Source organism: Halichoeres trimaculatus, unplaced genomic scaffold (assembly GCF_033239565.1).
Source record: "Halichoeres trimaculatus isolate MK-OKI-2021-1 unplaced genomic scaffold, fHalTri1.1 fHalTri1_scaffold_45, whole genome shotgun sequence".
Classification (NCBI taxonomy): domain Eukaryota; kingdom Metazoa; phylum Chordata; class Actinopteri; order Labriformes; family Labridae; genus Halichoeres; species Halichoeres trimaculatus.
In genome coordinates this window covers 219,216-240,378 of record NW_027437224.1, presented here as the reverse complement: position 1 = coordinate 240,378, position 21,163 = coordinate 219,216, and the positions used below count along the sequence as shown (strand labels likewise).

The 21,163-nt window shown below is 43.4% G+C and overlaps 1 long non-coding RNA gene across 1 annotated transcript in view; it reads left to right on the top strand.

Annotated features, from left to right (window-relative positions):
- The first annotated feature begins 5,732 nt into the window (after positions 1–5,732).
- LOC141786585 (uncharacterized) overlaps positions 5,733–21,163 on the top strand; it is a 40,437-nt gene continuing 25,006 nt past the window's right edge. The window contains exon 1 of the long non-coding RNA XR_012597851.1: positions 5,733–6,037. This is a non-coding gene — a long non-coding RNA (uncharacterized LOC141786585). The remainder of the gene's footprint in view (positions 6,038–21,163) is intronic.

Here is a 21,163-nt window from a genome sequence, read left to right as displayed (position 1 = left end):
ATGGAGTTGAGATGAGGGGCTCAGTGTCAGTGGGTGGGGGGGGTGGGGGTGGGGGGGGGGGGGGGGGGGGGGGGGGGGCAGAGTGACTGCAGAGAGGAGAGGAGCAGGTGTGAAGTGGTCCCTTTCGAATCTGCAGTAGAAGGTGTTGAGGTCGTCAGCCATGAGACGCTGATATACACCCTGTTTGAGCAGTGTTCATGGAGTGCAAGAGCAGGGCGGCAAGACACCTGCAGTTCACGTGTCAGATTAAAGTCTTAAAAGTCTAAGCATAAAGATTAAGCTTGTAGTGGCACTGAATAGGGTTTTATGGAGCACCCAGAGCAGCAATGAAGAAATATATTATTGTACAGGTAGGAATATGTTTCAGTTAACACAAATAAGATAAATATAGATAACAAAGTACAACATATTGCTAGGCGCCGCTCTGTTGGTTATGGCTGCCTTTGCAGCAGCTCTCTCTTTTCTGTCCGTTTCTAGTAATTTTTTCGCCTCTTATTTTGTAATCTTTGTATTTGGAGTGGATCATTACTTTGTGTGGCTCATTTGTTGGTCATGGACACCAAACTTTTTGTGGCTTAGTGATATTTTTACTACTTTTGCTCCTGTGTTTGTCTAGAGATCCTACATGTAACCATGGCTGCATTTTTTACATGTGAACTCAGCTGTTTGCAGCCTGTAGCATGTCAACGCTAACTGGTGTAAGGCCTGATGTCTTGCTACAAGGTGAGGAGTAGGAGGTGAGGACGACGTGATGGTTCTCAGGTGTGAACTAAGAAGTGACGACATGGACCTGTTAGAGACCTAGACCTGTTGGATCCATCGTTATTGGATACGTAAGATCTATCTCCAAGCTATCCATGCTAACCCAGCAATAGAGGGAATTCCAGAGGGCAGAGTGCTATTCATGCTATTCACAGACATGGCTAACGAAGCTAACATCAGACACCAACGCCATGTTGGAAGAGCTTCACCTGAGTATACAGGATACAGAAGACAGAGATGGAGCATGACTGAAAGAAGCTCAGTCCGGACCCTGTGGAGGTGGAGGCTGGCTGAACTGGAGAATGATAGACAAGCTGTCATCATCTTTTTTCTTATGGACCTTTTTGCACTTTCTTACTTTTGTTTTCTTGATTGCTGCTGCGACTTCAGTTTCGTTGTACTTGTTACAAAGACAATAAGTTCTATTCTATGGTGAGAAGTCAGAGTGGCACTGAAAACATACAGACCAAGAATTGGAGGAACTTATGGATATCAAAAAAAAAAAAAATAATAATAATAATAATAAAAATTAAAAGCCAACCAAAACACCAGAGATATTACTCCATTTTAAAATGTAAGACTTTAAACTTTAAAAAATCTCTGTTATTCTTCAATTGATTGAGTCTATGAGAAGTCAGAGTGGTACTGAAAACGTACAGACCAAAAATTGTCAGAACTATGGAAAACAAAACAATTGAAAGCCACCAAATCAGAGGTGGGGTAGGGGGCTCTTCTCACACCCCTGTTTCTACGGTGCCCCCTGGGGCATGGGGTAAAAAAGGGATCCGCTGCCTTGGGTTCTGGGCAAGTGGCACAGCGGGGATCCTGCGGCGCCCCGGGGGATGCCCATGGCTTTATATTTACTTATTTACTTATTTATTTATTTATTTATTTATCTAATCCTTTTTTTAAATTATTTTTATTTTTTTTTATTTTTTGGTGAGTGAGGAGGAAAAGGGGTATTTCACCACCTGAGTGGCTGGAGGCTCCGAGTGTGTTGTGATATGGTGCTGCCGTGTTGTGATGTTGTTGTGTGGTCGTCTTGTGGTGCTGTGGTGTCGTTGTGCTGTTGTGTCAACGTATGGGTATGGATGGACAGAATGTTTATGTGCGGGTGTCAGGGTCCACGGAGGAGGGCTGGTGAGCTGGGGTACAGATGAAAGGGGGATAGGGGTGGGTTGGGACAGGGGGTTGTGTAAGGGGGACACTGGGTTTTTGGGGAGAGGACTTCTGTGGTCTCCGGTGTCTGGCCGGGTGCGCTGGGGGCTGGCACCGACTCGTGATGGGTGGTGGCCTGGGCTGGGTCTGTCCTCCTGGGTACCTGGCCGAACCCTCTCTCCTCGGGGGTGAGCGGCCCTTGGGCACAGGTGACCCCGGGTCCTACCCCCTACACTCGATAGGGGGCCCTGCGTCCAGCGGGGCCTGTAGGCCTCAGTCCCTGGCCCCCTGGGGTCCTCCCTCCGCAGCGTCGGGGGCCTGCCTCTAGCCTTCCCGGGACGCCCCCTCCTTGCCCCTCCTGGGTTGGCGTGCTGCTGTCTCCATGGTGGTCTGTCTGGGCCCTGTGCTCTGTTGTGGCTGCTAGATGCCCGGATATGAGGGCTGTCTCAGTTCGCGTTTGGCCTCTGGGAACAGCGGGGCCACATCTGCATGATCACACCTTGGAATGATCACCTGACCTAAATCAAACCCAATATTCTGTACTGCCACCTGTACCCCGATACGTGTAGGTGAGTATATGCTTCTGTGTATTTTTCTATATACGTATATGTACCTTCTTACAATTGTCGTTGTTGTGCTCACTGCTACTCATGATTTCTCCAGTTCAATTTCTCCACAGGTGCTTCTTGTGATTATGATGTCAAAGACCTCAGGATACTGCCTCTTTTCAGGCTCAGTAGCTGCTTGTTTATTTCTCCTGTCTGTAGTCATTTGTTCAGTTGTTGTGGTTGCTCTCTACTGTTGTTTTGTTGTCTCTCTCTCCCCCTCTGTCTTGTCTCTTCTCTACACTCTTTCCCTTTATCACTGTTTCTTAAGCAGTAATCTTCAAACTTGGCAATATACGGGAGGGAAACTGTATGGATACATGTATGCGTATGTATGTGCATATATACGTATGTGTGTGTGTGTATGTATATATATGTATGTGTATTTATGTATAAAATATATATCAAAAAACACTAACAAAGAGTACAATTTTAACACTCAAGTGGAGCCTTATACACTAACGGCTCCCTTTGGAAAAGCAAATGTGTTCTGCACAATACGGCAGCCAGACCATTATTCTGTTGTCGTGACGCTGAACAGGACAAGGGGAAAAAAGAAAAAAAAAGAAAGCCACCAAATCATCAGATATATTACTCCTTCATTCTATAATGTAAGACTTTAAACTTTGAAAATCTCTATTTTCTAAAATAAAATTTCTTGAATTTATTTGTAAGTAGTCAGACTGGTACCAATTTACGGAACGAAATTTGTGGGAACTTATGGATAACAAAAAAATTGAAAGCCACCACAACATCAGAGACATAACTATTTTATTTGAGGATCCTAGACTTTAACATTTGAAATCTTTGTTTTTCCACACTAATCGCTTGATATCTTGTGTGTGAGAAGTCAGAGTGATACCGAAAACATACAGAACAAGAATAGTCAAACTAATGGATAACAAAAAAAAATTGAAAGCCACCAAAATGTCAGAGATATTTCTTTTTTATTTGAGGGTCCTAGACTTTAACATTAAAAATCTCTGATATTCCACATTAATCGCTTGGTTTCTTGTTTGTGAGAAGTCAGAGTAGTAGTGAAAACATACAGACCAAGAATTGTCAGAACCTAACATAAAAATTTAAAGCCACCAAAACACCACAGGTATTGCTCCCTTATTTTAGGATCTAAAATTTTTACTTTGAAAATCTCCGTTATTCTACAGTAAAATTGATTGCTGGTCAAGTCAAGGAGGGGAAGCTCATTTTTTCCAGCCTTCATCATAAATTCGATTATGTATGTAAACGTAAATTCTACCCTCCATTCTTCTCAAGAAAATGATCTGTGACCCTGTCGTATCAACCAGGTGTTTTTTCCAGGGATTTTACCCAGTGTTCTCTCAATGGCCAGCAGAGCTAGACTGCTAAAAGGGTCTTGGCCCATTGTGTTGTGGGTGTTAGACTTGAGCCGCTTTAAACAGAAGCTCCTCTCTACACCTGCAGGCTGTAAGTGTGAGTGACTGGGGAGAAGCTCGGCAGCTGTAGCTGTAGCTGTATTGGTGAAAAGAGAGAGAATCTTTAAACACAACGCTCGTCGTTTTTAAGAAAGGTAAACTCGCTTGGGATCGATAAAGCCACCGAATCAGTCCAGAACAACTGAATGTACAACTGAGAAGATGCTCCAGTGGAGGGTTATACTTCAAGATCGCTGACTGGCTCATTTCACTGTCAATCAAAAAGGGATTCGGCCTCTGACAGATCATCCAATCATCATGCAGAAGCCCAGCGTCCAGGCCAGCCCACTGTCTCATAGACCCCAGAGACGCTTAGCGTCCGAGGACGAGACAAAGCCCAGCGTTTATCCAATAACTGTCCAGTTTCCACAGTGGATATATATATATATATATATATATATATATATATATATATATATATATATAGGGCTGTCATTTTAACGCGTTAATTACATTAATTAATGACACCGCAAATTCACGCGTTATAAAAATGAACGCAGATTAATCTGGATCCCAAACACGCGAGGCATTCAAAGACACACTTATGTAGAACTAGAGCCTTATTTAGCGGTGTTTTTGTGTGAAAGTAACGCCCTGAAAATTCTCTAAATAAAGCGTGAATGCAGACAGATATCAGATTTTTTCGGTGAGAGTCCGTTTATTTGTGCTTTTGGTCAAGTAAAATATTGCCCCGTCAGAGTGCAGAGGGGCAGGGAGGGGGTGTTTGGTAAGTATTCGCGAATCCCCGGAAGATGACAGGTATGAGCCCGCCCACAATTTAACAAAATATGATTGGCTAAGACAACTGTCATTGTCAAATTGTGTCCACATTCGCTTGAGTTACACAGGCATTCGTTGCAGTTACTGAAGGCCCTACCTGCCAGAATGTGTCGCTGATTTACCAAGATACCATCAAAGGGAAAATTGTGATTGGTCCATTTTCCATTTCGTTATATTAACCCCATTGTTTGCCAGGACAAGTTTTTAAAAATAATATAAAACTCATTACTATGATTTCATTGAGTAAAATAAATAAATAAAAACAAAATAAAACAAAATAAAGAAATAAAATACTTATTTAGGAGTACAAAAATTCTTTCAATATTTTCTATTAGGCTTTCACTGAATACCTTGAAGGCCCAGTGGGTTCCCCACTGATATATATATATATATATATATATATATATATATATATATATATATACTATATATATATATATATATATATATATATATAATATATAAATAATCCATCCATCCATAACAATAAATAAATAAAATAGTCACAAGGTCATAAGAGATGTTACAATTCAAACAATTAAAAGGAATCAATACATAAAAGTTGTATAAATATGGTTAGAATTGTATTTCATGTATGTGTTAAAAAGGTTTAAAAGCTGTTCAAAGTAAACGAGTGATGAGTATCAGTTAAAAACGAGTGAAATACAAAATGTTTTCATGTATTTTATTTTGTTTTTATTTTGAAAGAGCTAAAAGGAAGTGCTGTGTACACAACCCTTGCCGATCAGTTTCGTATTCGCTTTACTAAGAAACCGGAAGTGGGATGCGCTAGCTTGACCTGGAGAGACGCAATTTGAATCTGCCATGGCTGCTATTTTTGAGTAATTAGAAGAGTTTTCTGGACTTTTAGCTCAATGGTCGTCAATGAACACTCGTCTATTGCTTTTGGATTAACTATGGATAATTTCTGCCCGAAGTCTGCCCTGCAGTAGGTTGTTTAAAGAACTTTTGAAGCAGTTTAGCACCGTAGCTTGTAGCATTCGCTAGTTTAGCGGATGTAGCGCCGCCAATGGACTAGTTTTGCTCAGTCAGCTTTCTATGGAGACTTCTTTCTCATCATTCCGGACTGGATATGAAGATTAGTCGTTGTCAAAGTGCTAATAGACTGCTGGAAAAGTTCAAAGTGTGGATTTTATCTTTGCTTTCCTGGACATCGCTTGCTAAAGGCTAACCCTGCATTCGCCAAAGTGGGAGGCTCGAGCTGCGATCTTTGGACACTGTTTGGATTTCTCTTCACGTGAACTTGGACTGGAGGCTGTGAGTACTGACTGAACTACAAGCTCAGGGTTTATTTTGGTTTGCTCCTAGAGTGAAGCAGCCATTAAGTTTTGGGCCTCACCGCAGGCCAGCAACTATAGGGTTTTTCTAAACTTAATAACCAGGCAGGTGTGAGTGTGTGTGGCCCCTTACATAGGTTATTATTTTAAGTTAAGAAACACATTATTTCAAGTTAAGAAACTTATTATTTTAAGCCAAGAAACTGAGAAAATACAGATTTCAGGAGCAATTATGATTTATTGTTGGTTTATTTGTTATAATGTTGATTTTAAAAATGTTCAGTTAACTGGAAGTTTGCATTTAACTTAAAAGTTTGATCATTTAATCTGATCTTGGTTTCTCTGCATGTAAGATCGTAATAAGAGTGGGTATCGAATATTAAAGGGACACTTGGGATTTTTTACACAGTAACATAGATGAAGCAGTATCTCTTCATTAGCTCTCAATATAATATTTAAGAACCTAGAGGCCCTTTCCTAATATAGTGGGTAAAGTTGGGCCACAAATATGACTAAAGCACCTGATAATGTAGCAAACAAAAGAGAATTCTACATAATCATTTGCATGTATGTCCAAAAACAATTGAAACTGATTTACTGCACAAGTGACACAATGATGTGAAGATTGAACAAGTAGTTTTGAGAATTTCAATTCTGATCTGAGAAATGAACCAAAGCAACTGAGAAAAACTACAATAGTTGCATACGAAAAGGGTCCTAAAAAGTGGGACGGCTCGTCTCGGTTATTTGGGGATCTTTCCCGGAATAAGTCAGTGGAAACACCACAAAATCCATGCCTTACCCAGACGAACCGAACTGGTCTGCTTGGTGGAAATGTGGCTTTAGAACCACCCTCTCATATGAATGTTGTTTTCTGCTGTATTTCATGCTGGCAGTGTCTGCTACATAAGATAAGACAAAAGATAAATAACCGTGAGAGTAGAGGGCTTTTATTTACTTATTTATCAATATTTAATTCTATTTCCACATTTATGTGGGTGCTTGACGTGACGCTCCATTTTGTGTCCTTTGTGACAAATATAAATAATAACTCATAATACTTAATTAAAACCCCTATTTTTTCCTTTACAGTATAAACTTCCAGAATAAATACATCTGTAGTTAATGAGCTTTAAAATTCAAATATGAAAATATTTTGTTTTAAACATGACATTTGTCCACCGGTGTGACTAGTTCTTTCATTCTCCTTGTTTCAAGGAAGATGTCTTCTAATGTTTCTTTGAGTTCTATTTTATTAATGGTCTTTCAACCAATATTAAAAGGAGATATGCCTTTTTATGTTGCTGTTGCACTTTAAGTTGATTTTTGGTTCATTGTTAAATTTTAAAGGAAGGAGATATGCCTATATAGGGTGCGCGTCATTTTAATTATATTTGCCTTACCCCACATGGAAAGATAAAGTGGGGACCACTGTGTCACATCAGCTCGCAAGCTCTCTGTTAAAGGGTCAAAATTTATTTTAATCAAATCAGCTAGCACAGGTGGAAATGTTATACCTAGATACTTAATGCCTTTCTTGGGCCAGGCAAAGTTACCAAATTGGAAGAGAGATTTAGGGCAGTATGGTGTAAGAGGAGGAGCCTCAGACTTTGACCAATTTACTTTAAAACCTGAAACGGAAGAAAACCTATCTATAATTTTAAACAGGGAGAGGAGAGGGGATCTGAAACAAACAAGAGAATATATATAGCATTAATTTATGGCGATGCTCTCCAACTAAAATGCCTGGAAATGTAGGCTCACTGCGGATAGCCACTGCTAATGGCTCCAGCACAACAGCAAAGAGCAGGGGAGAAAGAGGATCCCCCTGTCTAGTGCCTCTACCTAGTTCAAATGGAGAGGATATGACACCATTAGTGAGAACAGAAGCTGTGGGATGAGTGTAAATAAGGCTGACCCAATCTATGAACCTCTGGCCAAAACCAAAAGACTCCAGGGCAGAGAGCAGGGGTGCTTCCCAATGTGCCAAAATGCAGTCTCCTATCTCCTCTCTCCTCCGCGACACAGGAAGTACTTTGTGAGCAGCCATGCTGGAGGACATTTCAATGCTAAATGTGCTCGGAGGAGAGAGGAGACTGAGCTGGAGGAGGCATAATCAAGGAAACACAAGAGCAGGCTTCGCGGAAGTCTTTTCACTGACAGACACGCCCCCTTGTGACGTATCAGAGCCGTCTATAAAGCGTCAGCTGTCCACATGTGTGAAACGTGAGCTCCATGGAGCAAGATAAGCTGTCTAAGTGTAAAGTCTGGCTCACACTACAGGATTCTCGCCCCGATTTAACCCAGATTGGGTCCCCCCGACAATCGGGGAAGAAATCTGGTCGTGGACTAAAATCGGCCGACGTTCGGGCAAGATTATCTTCTAGTGTGAGCGGTTGACGGATGAATCTTTAGCCCCACGATCGTCGCACAGACTCGTCGGAGCCGCCCCGATAATTTTCATGTTTGATATTTATCTGGATGATTACAACATTCATTCTCACTGAGGGTGACAACAGACAATTAGAAAGAGCCCCAGAGACCGGACAACAGACAACACACGCAGGCTGAAAGTGAAACTCAAAGGCTCCGGGTCAGCTGACTGCGCACTCCACTGGCCCACTCGAGCCAGTTCAATAATGCCTTTAAAAATAACACATAAGCAACCCAATTTTCATAGAGTAGCAAACTGTTGTTTTATCAGTGATGGGTGTGAGATCGTGCCATTATTGGCTGATACAGCAACAGTTTCACCTCTGTCCCTCTGCGTGCACGTAATGGATGAAAGGCACCGCTGCAGACAGCTCCACTTCTCTCTCCTCCTGTCCCACCAGTGCCCTAAGCAGTGCTTATAGCAGAATAAACACATTATTTATGAACACAAAGTGGCCCCAATATAAGACTTAAAAACTATCAATCTGGGCCTGGGAAAACGTGACATTTTTCTTTTTCATTCATGAACATATTCATGTTAAACTGATCTAAAAGTGAATATGAATTTTCTGCGGTTGAGCGCCCTGTTGTTTACATTATTTTTCTTAGTTTAGTTTGTCTCGTGCGTTCAGACCGGTTTATCCAGCTGTGACGCCGTCATCACTAAAATACGTCGCTTCATGTGACGCTCCGGAGGAGAGGACATCTCAATGCTCATAAAATGAACCTCCTCGTCTCCTCTCTACTCTCTTCGTTTCCCCGCGTCTCTGGCATGCATCTCTGGTGGGTGGGACTAAGACGCAAGTGGAGGAGGTGAGTGGAGGAGGCGAGGATGGAACTTTGGAGCTTTGAGAAGCACCCCAGGAACTGCCACTCAACCCTGTCAAAAGCCTTCTCGGCGTCCAAGGAGATGGCTGCCACAGGGGAGGTGTATATAGAGATAATTTTGTTTCTTTATTATTCAATCAAAAAGAATAGATTTGAAACCAAAAAAAGAGATTTGTAATCAAAAGACAATAAGTAGGAAATGAAAAAAAAAAAGTTGAGATCAAAACAGAGCAGGTTGCAATTGAAAAAAAAAAGTTGAGATCAAAATGCAACAGTTTGCATTTGAAAAAAAAAGTTGAGATCAAAATACAACAGGTTGCATTTGAAAAAAAATAAATTGAGATTAAAACACAACAGGTTGCGATTGAAAAATTAAACTGAGAACCTATTTCTTTCCATTTTGCTTATAAATCAGCCCTCTTTGCTTTCAAGTTGAAAACCTTCTCTTGAAAATCATTCCTTTTTGTTTGCAAACTCCAAAGTTTTGCTTGCGAATTTTACTGCACTTACTGGGTGGGGCCTACGCTGGTGGATGACAGAATAGTTTCTATTGGTTGGTTTGACCTGGCTTTACCGAGTGCCAGCGCCAGCTACCACTTCCTTACACAACGCCTGGAGGTAAGTTGATAGCCTCTGGCTAGAGTCCGCTGTGCACTCACAAAACAACAACAACACAATAAAATGAATTATAATGCCCTACTGCTGCAAGCACGCTAATTTAGCATGGTTGTCTCTGCTAGTCACGGCCTGAGCATAGTTACATTAGCTAAGATAGTGAGTGATTAAAACACTGTTCCACGGTACAAGCGGGGGCATGGTTCCTACACAACAGTACAGGGTTTCTCCCAGTGTACTATAAGCCTGGCGGGCCCGCCAGGCTTTACCTGCCGCCCCACGCCAGGCTAAGCTTTTTAATTCACTTTTGGCACTCCATTAACACATGATCAGGTGTCTTTTTCATCACCTGACAACGTTACAACTTCGTTGAGCATAGTCGCGCCTAACGGGACATGTCGCGGACGTATAACATATAACATTTATGTATATCATTTTAACACCAGTCAAAGCAGAGTGCGACTGCTCAAGACACTCTTGAAATGTTGTTCAACCTATCACATAAATAAATAATTATAATACTGTTTGCACTAAAAACTTCAGGACAACTGTCTGGTGTAGCATTATTTCGTCTCTCTCTGTCTCTCTCTGACACACAGTGACACACGCCTTCCTCTGGTCAGTTGCCATGACAACGTGACGCTCACTGATCAATTGTTTGGACCTGAGTGAAAACAAACGCGAGCCCTACGAGCTGAAAAATCAAACGATGGATCATTTTCACATGTGGTGAAAGCATCTAAGCTCACAGAAGCTTTGAGCTCTGTGCTAACAGCTAGCAGCCATGCTACAGCGGCCAGCTGAGCCTTGCCGAGCCGCGTCTCGGTTCTCGTTAACGGCACCTCGGTCCGCTCTGTGCAGACCTCTCGGCCAGTTGGTGAAGCAGCGGTCTGCTGAGCATGACGTCCGTCAAATGCAACCTGTTGTATTTTGATCTCAACTTTTTTTTTTTTCAAATGCAAACTGTTGTATTTTGATCTCAACTTTTTTTTTTCAATTGCAACCTGCTCTGTTTTGATCTCAACTTTTTTTTTTTCATTTCCTACGTATTGTCTTTTGATTACAAATCTCTTTTTTGGTTTCAAATCTATTCTTTTTGATTGAATAATAAAGAAACAAAATTATCTCCATAGGTGTAGTCCTGACAGACCCACATTATATCAATAAACCTTCTGATGTTGTCTGCAGAACAGGGAGGATGTATAAAGCCAACCTGGTCAGGATGGATCAGGGAAGTTATAACTTTGCATAGTCGGTTGGCTAAGATTTTGGATAATATTTTACTTATTACAGGACGTCAGACTTATTGGTCTGTAGCTTTTGAAATCCAAGGGATCTTTACCAGCTTTTAAAATAAGAGTAATAGCAGCCTCTGTCAAAGAGGGAGGAAGTCTGCCCTTGTCAAATGCTTCATTATAAGTTTCTAAAAGCAAAGGTGCTAGCTCTGCAGAATATGCTTTATAAAACTCTGCTGTAAAGCCATCTAAGCCTGGAGCTTTACTTGAAGGTAGATTTTTGATGACATTCATTATTTCTTCAGTAGTGATGGGTGAATCCAGTTGCTCAAGTTGGTCCTCTGATAATCGAGGAAGATTGAGAGTTGAGAGAAAGGATATAATATCTATTTTACTCACTGTTAGCTCGGAGGTATATAGTTTAACATAGAAGTCTCTAAAAGTCCCACTTATTTCTTTAGGATCACACAGAAGTCTGCCATCAGCCCCCTGAATGGCTGGAATGGCACTTAATGTTTCTTTTTGTTTAATGTATCTAGCTAGTAGCCGACCAGCCAAAAGTGTGTGATAATGATATTCATGACGTTATGGGAAAAAACCAAACAACTCATTATTGGTGATTGCTGCTTCTGAACAACAGCATTTTTATTGCACACACAGTATGGATGCCACTTTTCCAATCATTTACTACTACTACTACACAAGCTTGAAATGTAAGCAAAGAAAGTAGGTCAGATCCAGAGGAAATCTTTCATTTTGGAGGTGGAAAAGTTAATCTAGAGGGGGCCTTTTCTCCCCCTCATTATTTACTATCTTTATTGAACCCCTAGCAGCAGCCATTCGCCAGAATAGTAACATTATAGGTATCGAGACTCCAACGTCTCATCACAAAATCAGTTTATATGCAGATGACAGGGTTCGTACAGGTCCTTGAAATCCTTGAAAATGCTTATTTTTTCATGTTGTGTTTTCAAGGTTTGAAAAGTACTTGATTTTCTTTTCGAGTGCTTGAATTTATCATCGTATATAACTATTCAGTCTCCTAATTCAACAGATCGATCAAATAGAGAGAAATAAAATAAAATTGTTGCGGGAAAAAAACGTTCGATCTGATGGGCTCGCGGGTGTAACATAACTGGTCTGTTTATATGTGCGTTGTGACGTCTCCCCCATGAGGATTGTTCCTTAAACAGCATGCCGGGAGGCATGACCGTTGACTGGAGAAAGAAAAATTCAAATTTTGGATTAAACGTAGCGCAAATCCCCGTGCAGCATACTGCAATGTATGTAAAAAGGAGTTTGCAGTGGAAGCTATGGGCGAGTCGGCACTCACCAGCCACATGAAAGGTACCCTGTTAGCCCTACACGTTAATTAGCCAATTAGCCTGCTACCTGTTGAAGCTAACAAACTTTTTATGCTACATGCGAGGCATGAGTGATGAAGGAAGTGTCCCATTTAACTTAAAAGTAGTGTTGCCTGCGGGTGTTTGCCGGGGCAGGTTATAAAATAACTGCGGTCGGGCGGTGACAAGTTTTGTCTACAAATACCGGGTCGTGCCTGGTCTGAGCATACGGCCGCGGCGGAGTGGGAGGCTCGCCCTGTACATACGAAGGAACGAAACGGCGTTTCTCATTGAGACCCGGCACAGACGAACAACGGTCATGTGATAACCTGCCCCGAGCATCAAACCATAAAGGTTAGATGGCTCGTTCGTGCTAAAGCCGCGCTACCGGCTTCGTTTATTATAAGCGTCTGAGATGTGGCTATCTAACTCATTGTCTGAGAATAAAAAAAACCATAGAATTCGATACAAAAAGTAGGGCTGGGTTAAAAAAAAATCGATTCTCAAAATTAAAAACGATCCTCATTTTCAAAATTTGACATCGATTCATAAAGTCCAAGGATCGATCTTTTAATCAGATTTGTTCAGATTAATTCTGAGGGTCTGAACTGGAGATATGACTTCACTGTTTGTCTTCAGACTGATCCACTGAGCTGTCAGCTGCCTCATTAACATACACGGTGTTGGGAAGGGTGCGTTTAATTTGTTCTCCCAGTCTGCCCTGTTTGTGGACAATCTACTGTGGAGGGATGTTGTTTTCACAAAGGAGGGAGCTGCATTAAAAAATTTGTTGTAATATAATAGATTTAATATAAATCCTCATAATGCTTCTAATACTCTTAGTTTCAAAGATAATGATACCAGTTTTGTCAGCAAGTGATGAGAATCAGTTCTTTGAGAAGTAGTAAAAAGACAAGAATCAGGAAAAAAATGCTGGTTTTTTTTGTAAATGCGAGTCCTCTCTGTGAAGTTGTGAACAAATGTGCTGTTAAGCACAAAACAATGAAATTGCCATTTTGTGTGCGCATCGATTTCTTAACATTATGAAATTAACAACTGCTCACAGTACTTGAAAAGTTTGAAAATTGACCTTGAAGTTCCTTGAAAAGTACTTGAATTTGACCATGAAAAATCTGTATGAACCCTGAGATGACATAGTTATATCAGAAATCCAAATCTAGATCATTAAAAGAAACTATTAATTTAATCCGATCATTCTCCCATCTATCAGATTATTTAATTACCTGGTCTAAATCAAGTATTCTTCCCATTAAAGACAGCGGTTGGGATGTGGCAGCCCATACATCACCTATCCCGATATGCACCAGTCACCTGACATACTTGGGTATTCACATCTCCTCCAGGTTGTCAGAGCTGTTTAATCTAAATTTTACACCACTGTTGAAAACAATTACGGATGACCTTGAACGATGGATGAACCTACCAATATCTCTCACAGGCAGAATAGCTACTATTAAAATGCCAATATTACCAAAAATAAATTACTTATTCTCAATGACTCAATGCTAACTTAGACAAATCAATATCACTACCATCAATAAAGTGGGAACAAGACCTGGCCCTCACCCCCAATGCTGACTTCTGGAACCAAATCTGTGAAAACACCTTCTCCATAAGCACCAACAGTAATATCCAACTAATCCAGTACAAAATCATCCACAGGGTTCACTTTAAAGGGCACAGGATGTTTAAAATGGGTTTAGCACAATCTGACACTTGCACCCACTGCTGCCAACACACTCCAGACACTTACCTTCATGCTACCTGGAACTGCACACCTGTCCAACAATTTTGGGTTGATATTATCACATCTCTCCCAAATATTTTGGGCTGCCCCATCCCTCTGTCCCCTTCACTGTGTCTGCTAGGGGATTTATCATCATTAAACCATAAAATGAAAATAAATAGACCTCTTCTCATAGCTCTAACCATCGCTAAGGACGCGGTCACACTGGCCAACCGTGCCGTGCCTAAGCACACTTCAGCCGTAAAGCACGTTTGGAATGGCCAGTGTGACCCCAACTGTACCGTGCTCAAGCACGATTCCCTTCCGTGCTTCGGCACGCTTCGAAGAGGTGGGCTTCGGCACGGTTTACTTCATGCACGAGCACAAGCACGCGGACAGCGCGTGCGATCCATTACGTATAATCACTGCGAGCGCATCTCTTGACGATCATTTTAAACAAAGTAGGGTGTTAGAGGGCTGTGTCGGGCGATAATGGCTCAATATAAGTCCTAAAGTCTCTAAAGTTGTAGCAGGGCTCTCTGTGTCTCATTGTGCTGACTCTGATGAGATCGTGCTTCATGTAGCCTAAACAGATGCTTCACGATGACGAAGGTGGGCAGTGCGCGTGTCTGATACCCGCTAAAGTCTGGTTCATATTGGGGTAGTGTGACCGCCGGCCGTACTCTCCAGCTGGGGAACAGCGCTGCAGGGGGGCAATCGTGCTTAAGCACGGCACGTTTTGGATGGCCGGTGTGACCGCGTCCTAAGAAAACTATTCTCATGAACTGGAAATCAAAACAGGCAATAAATATTACATTCTGGAAAAACCTCCTTGTCGACCACATATCAATGGAAAATCTAACTGAATCAAACAGGCAAAGGACCGAAGACCAGGACTCAATCTGGCAACCTTTTCTTGCACATCTATATTCCTAACCAAAGATCCCTCTAATGTAAGCTAGTACTGCCCCCTCGTGCTCTGTTCTCTCGTTTTTTGTTTTTTTTTTCTTCTGGTTGTTTTTTTTTTCTTTTCCCTCTCCTCTCCTCTACTGGTTTTATATACCATAGATTCCTGAGAACTAAAGGAGAGGAAATAGCACAGCTTCATGGGTCCCAAAGGAGGTAAATATACTCTGGTGATGGTGGTCAGAGACATCTTTCCACCTAGATACCCAGGTTAACCCACTACCTTGTGGGGATAACTGGCCTAGCGGCCTCCTCTGGGGTGCTGCGGTGCTGCGGTGCCTTCCCTCCTGTTCCCTGTGGCTGCTGGGTCCGTGTTCAGTCTGCAGGGTCTGGGGACGGCGCTGGCCTCCTCTTGCGGTGGTGCCTTGGCTGGCCCGGGGGCTTGGGAGTGGTGGGCTCCTCTGCTCTGCACCCGTGTCTTTTCCTTCCTGCTGTCCGCCCTGCGGCCCCTCCCCTCCTCCTTCCTCCTCACCTGCTCCCCCCTCTCCCCTCGCGGGGGGTTGGGGGCCCCTGGCCGCCGGTGGGTAGGCCGCTGGGGCCTGGCATACCTCCAGGGGGGGCTGCGACATCTGGGCTGTACCACTGGGTCTGGGTGGGGCGACTCCAGATCCTGCCATGAAGCAGGAGACAATGGCGGTGGGTGTCCCCTGGTGCTGGTCCTACCTCCCCCGGTGGCTCGGGCAGGGGGTGGGCACCAGGGACTCGATGTTTTGGTGCCCTGGGGTCCTCCCCTGGGGGGCAGTGCCCTTGGCCCGCCTGAGTTGGGTCCCTGGTGGGCGCTGGGCCGGTGGTTCTGGTGCTGCGGTCTACTGGGGTGTGCGTGTGTGTGTGTGTGTGTGTGTGTGTGTGTGTGTGTGTGTGTGTGTGTGTGTGTGTGTGCGCTCATGCTGGGCGCGTCTGCCCACTGGAGCTCGTCTGGATTGTCGCTTGTGGGTCCTGGGTCCTTCTGTTCAGCGAGCCGTTCGGTGCTACTCCCGCGCCTTCGCGCTGTTTTGGGTGGTTTGGCCCGGCCCTTACTAGCCCTGCCTGTAAGGACGCAGTCACACTGGCGGTATAGAGTTTGTCACGGCATAGGCTTGGTGTGGCTGTGGGGGTTGGGCCTTGCTGGTCATGACTTTGTGGGGGGCGGGTGGCGCGGGCGGCTTCCGTGGTTCGGCTGGGCTCCGGGAGCTGCGGGCGGGGGTCTGGCGCGGGCCCTAGGGGGCGGGTAGGCCCGGCTGGCTCCTGTACCCCTTGGTGGGCTGCAGTGCGTGATCCTTCGGTCTGTTGCTCTCTAGGGGCCTTGGCATGACGGGCTCCCTATGGGGTGCTGTCCTGTGCAGGTTGCCGGGGGGGCTACCCTGTTGCTTGGGCAGTGGTCTCCAAGGCCTCTCATGGCCTGGGATTTTCTGGGGGACGGGCCGGGACCTCTATCCCACCGCTACATGCCCATATCTTGCCCCACCTGGCCTGGCTGTGGTTCGTGGCCTCCCCTCTAGGGAAGGGTCTGGTCCTGGGGGGGCTGGCTCTTGGGTGGCTTGGGGCCTCCAGCCTGCCACGGGGGGCGTGGGGGTGGCTGGGTGCTGGGATTTGGGGTGGCTTAGGGCCGGGCGGACGGGTGGTCAGGGAGGGCGGGTGCGATCTGCAGGGGGGGCTGCTGCTCTGGGCCCTGGGTGCTGTCTTTGGTATCGGCGCGGAGGCAGGTCTGTGCCCTCTTGAGTCCTGGGGTTGTCCCTGGGCCTGGCGGTTTGGGGACTGTGTGGGGGGGCCTGGATGCCCTGGTGGCCAGGGGGGTGCCCCTGGCTGTGTTTTACTTACTTGGATATTCGGTGACCACCTCACACGCATGCAGATACTCAAGCTTCTGTTGAGACTAACTAAGAGTTATGATAGATCCCGTCAGAGCATGCTGAGTCGGGTACTATTACACATCTTCTCACATCCTGTGATGCATGCCACTTCTTCTCCTATCCACGTAGGCCCACACTCCCCACACTATCAAGACCCCACATTTCTGGTGTCCCTGGTTTAGTACAACCTTTACTTCCTGTATTGCATTAGCCTTGCACTTGAATTGCTATCTTAAATCAACAATAGTAGACGTTTGTCCTCCCTTCTGTTTGTCTTGTCTCGTCCTGCTTGTCATTATTTCCCCTTCTTTTACACTGTGGTGTGGCACGGCCCTCCCCTTCAGCTCACATCAGGGGTTAAATAAAGTTTAGAATGATGGAGTAGCCTACAGGGAGGGCTGGTGATGGTCACTATAGCAGTTAATCTGACTGCTAGAAAAAAAAAATGCATTGGTCTTTTCAACGCTGTCATATGACACAGTGCTCAGCAGAAAAGATAATGCAGACAAGGGGAAAAGAAGAAAAAAAAGAAGAAAAAAAAAGGAAAAGTTAATCTAGCAGGCGAAAAACTTCATAATTCTAACAACACATTCTTTCTATAAGGACACCAACACAAAGAAGGCGGCATAGACTAAAGGCACTGAAGTTTGGAGAGGGCAAGATGAGCTTAACATTAGAGGTGTCCCAGTCGGATATTACTATCGGATATCGGTCCGATATCAGCAAAAAAACAAATATCGGTATCGTATCGGAATGCATCTAAAATTTCCGATATCAGCACTCCAATATAAGCAGTCCATTCCAGACTCCGCTCCTGCTGTTTTTATTTGATTTACTTAGGTTTTTTTCTGGATCTTCTAATTTATTCTTTATTTTATTCAATTACTAGTATTTTTTATGTTTAATGTTAAAATTGTGTTTCCCATTGGTTAATAATAAATGAGTCAGTTTTTCCTAATACCTACTGTTGCTGACTACTGTTCACTTAATCAAGCCTTTTCTAACATGTCAGACATACTACAAAATAAGTAATCAAAGTAGGCATGTTTAATGCTGATATCATATCGGATAAATATCGGTATCGTATCGGAAATGAAAATGTAATATCGGGACATCCCTACTTAACATACTAATTAATTACCATGAAGGTGTGTCGTCATGGGTGGGATTCCTGCTGAAACGTGGTTTTCCTGTGATCTTATAATCTCAGGTATCCAGCTGCTATGGGCGCAGAGCAGCGCTGCTCTGCTCTGTGCTGCGCTGCTCTGTGCTGCGCTGCTCTGCTCTGCTCTGCTCTGCGCTGCTCTGCGCTGCGCTGCGCTGCGCTGCTCTGCGCTGCGCTGTGCTGCGCTGCTCTGTGCTGCGCTGCTCTGCGCAGCTTTTAGGCACTAAATCCTTATGTGAAGACGATGATGCTGCAGTGCTACTTTTGCTCTCGCCATTGTTGTTTCGTACACAGCAGGAAGCGTCATATGTCATTGTGTCTCTGCACTGTAAATACCGTGAAATGACAAATTTATATTGTCAAAAAAATTGTACCAGTATTGTTGTAAATGGTATGATATAGCACACCCCTGATGCTGCCACTGTTCATTTAACAACGTGCACTTCGTGAAAAGTTCTATATATTTCACAATGATCTTGATGATCTATGTTCTCTTCTACAGTTTTTCACACTTGTGTTTGGTGTTAGTAGTATTGGTGTTTGGTCATCTACTTCATGCAAAACAAATCTGTTGTACAAACACACTGGAAACAAATCTTTTATTTATGTATTTGTGTATTTTTTTTATTTAAATTTCAGAACATTGTCACATTCAAACGCTTATATTTCCACAGGTTTCATGCTGGTGTTGGTCATGAAAGATGTTTGACAATAGTAAGGAGAATATGGCCTGAAAGGGAGTGAGTGACCCAAATAAATTGTAAACATAATTATATATTTATTAGTGCTGTCAGGCAATTAAAAAAAAAATTCTAATTAATTACAGGATTTGTAATTAATTAATCTAATTAATCGCATTTTAATCTCACATCTGCTTGAGGTCCCAAAATAGAGAATCTGAATTCCAGGACATTGAAATTACATTAAAAGACATTTAAGAATAAGGTGGGAATATATACAACACATTTTTAGGTACCCTGAGGCATAAGGAACAAATGAAAAAAGTGTTATGGTTCTATCTTTACAAAATCTACACAGTCCTGCACCTAAGGTAAGCTGATTTGAATTTTAGGACGTTTTTTGCTTCTGTTCACATTTTTACTCAATGCAATTTGAACTTCTATACTTCTATGAGGTCAGGAGAACCAGGGCTAAAGGCTAAAAACTGTGAGGAACTATTTACAAAACACTTTTTTCAAGTCTTGGATCAAAGAAAAGTGAAGTATTCTCAGTTTAACATGCTCTGAACACAAACTGTTGCTCATTGGTGCAGAGCAGCCCCAAGCTGAAACATGACACCAGGAAGATGGAAGGAAATTTTCAAAGAATTCTTTAGATTTAAATACAAGACCTTTTTTGATCATTCAGGGCTTGTTTGATGCAGTAGAGAGTGTAAAATGACCTGTTTTTTACAGAGTTGAGCTAGAGCAAACGGTTGATTTTCTGTAGATTTTCAAAAAGGACGTGTGAATAAACGAGATGTCGACGGCAGTCCCCTTAACAGCGCTCTCTCTTCCCCCCAGTTCAAAGCATGTTGCTAGGTGTGATACATTCAGGGACCGTCGAAAATTTGAAAATCTGACGAGAACACCACTTTTTTCATGTAGGACAAACGGTTTGTAAATGCTAGACATTTGAAAATAAGTGCGTCTTTGAACGCCTCGCGGGTTTGGGATCCAGATCAATCTGCGTTAATTTTTATGACGCGTTAATTTGCGGTGTAATTAATTAATCTAATTAACGCGTTAAAATGACAGCCCTAATATTTATATATAAATAGAAAATAGAATAGAATAGAAAATACTTTTTTTATCCCCTAGGGGAAATTCAGGAGTCACAGCAGCAATCAAGAAAACGAAAGTAGGAAAGTGTATAGAAAGTGCAAAAAGGTCCACAAGAAAATAGATGACGACAGCCCGTCCACCACTCTCCAGCCCAGCCAGTCTCCACCTGCACAGGGTCCAGGACTGAGCCTCCCCAGCAGTCTGTTCAGTCTCTGTCTCCTGGATCCTGTCTGCCCACAGCAGGCGAAGCTCCTCCAATGTGGCGCCGGCTACCGATGTCAGCTCAGTCAGCCACGTCCGTGAACAGCATGATGCCACACTGCCCTCCGGCAGCCCCTCTGCTGCTGGGCTAGCACGGCTAGCTCGTCCATCCCACCGGAGTTAGATCCCAGGTTCCCAACAACGATGGATGGAAGGACAGGTCCACGTCGTCACCTCCTGGCTCACACCTGAGAACCAGCACGTCGTCCTCACCTCATCCTCCTCACCTCGAGGGAAATCATCAAGCCCTACTCCAGTTAGCATTGACATGCTACAGGCTGCTAACAGCTAATTTCACATGTAAACAATGCAGCCATGGTTAGATGTAGGATCTCTAGACAAACACAGGCGAAAAGTAGTAAAAATATCGCTGAAGCCACAAAAAGTTTGGTGTCCATGACCAACAATGAACCATACAAAGTAATGATCCACTCCAAATACAAAGAAGACGAAAAAGAGACGAAAAAAATTACAAGAAACGGACAAAGAAGAGAGAGCTGCTTCAACAGGCAGCTACTTGGGCAGCGCCGAGTGTAGTGTAGTGTTGTTCTTGGTGTTGTAAATGATATAGATTGTAAGTATAATGTTGGGCTTTCCAAGAAATGTGTTTTAGGTGATTGATCAGTTAGTGAGAAAAGGCGCAAATGTTCACAAGCTGGTCCATGCTGGTCCAGGCGATGCTACCCTCACAGCTCAGTCAGCTCCGGAGGTCCTGTAAAAACAGAAACAAAAGGTCACAACAAATGATTTCACTTGTAGTCCAGTTTGGATGGGGGTCAAAGGGGCAGGGGAAACACAGGGTCTTGGAGCTTATGGAAAGAGGAAAGCAACAATTTAGGCTCAAAGTTACTACTGGTATCGAAAGACTATGCAAATATACAGCTACAGCACAAATTCACC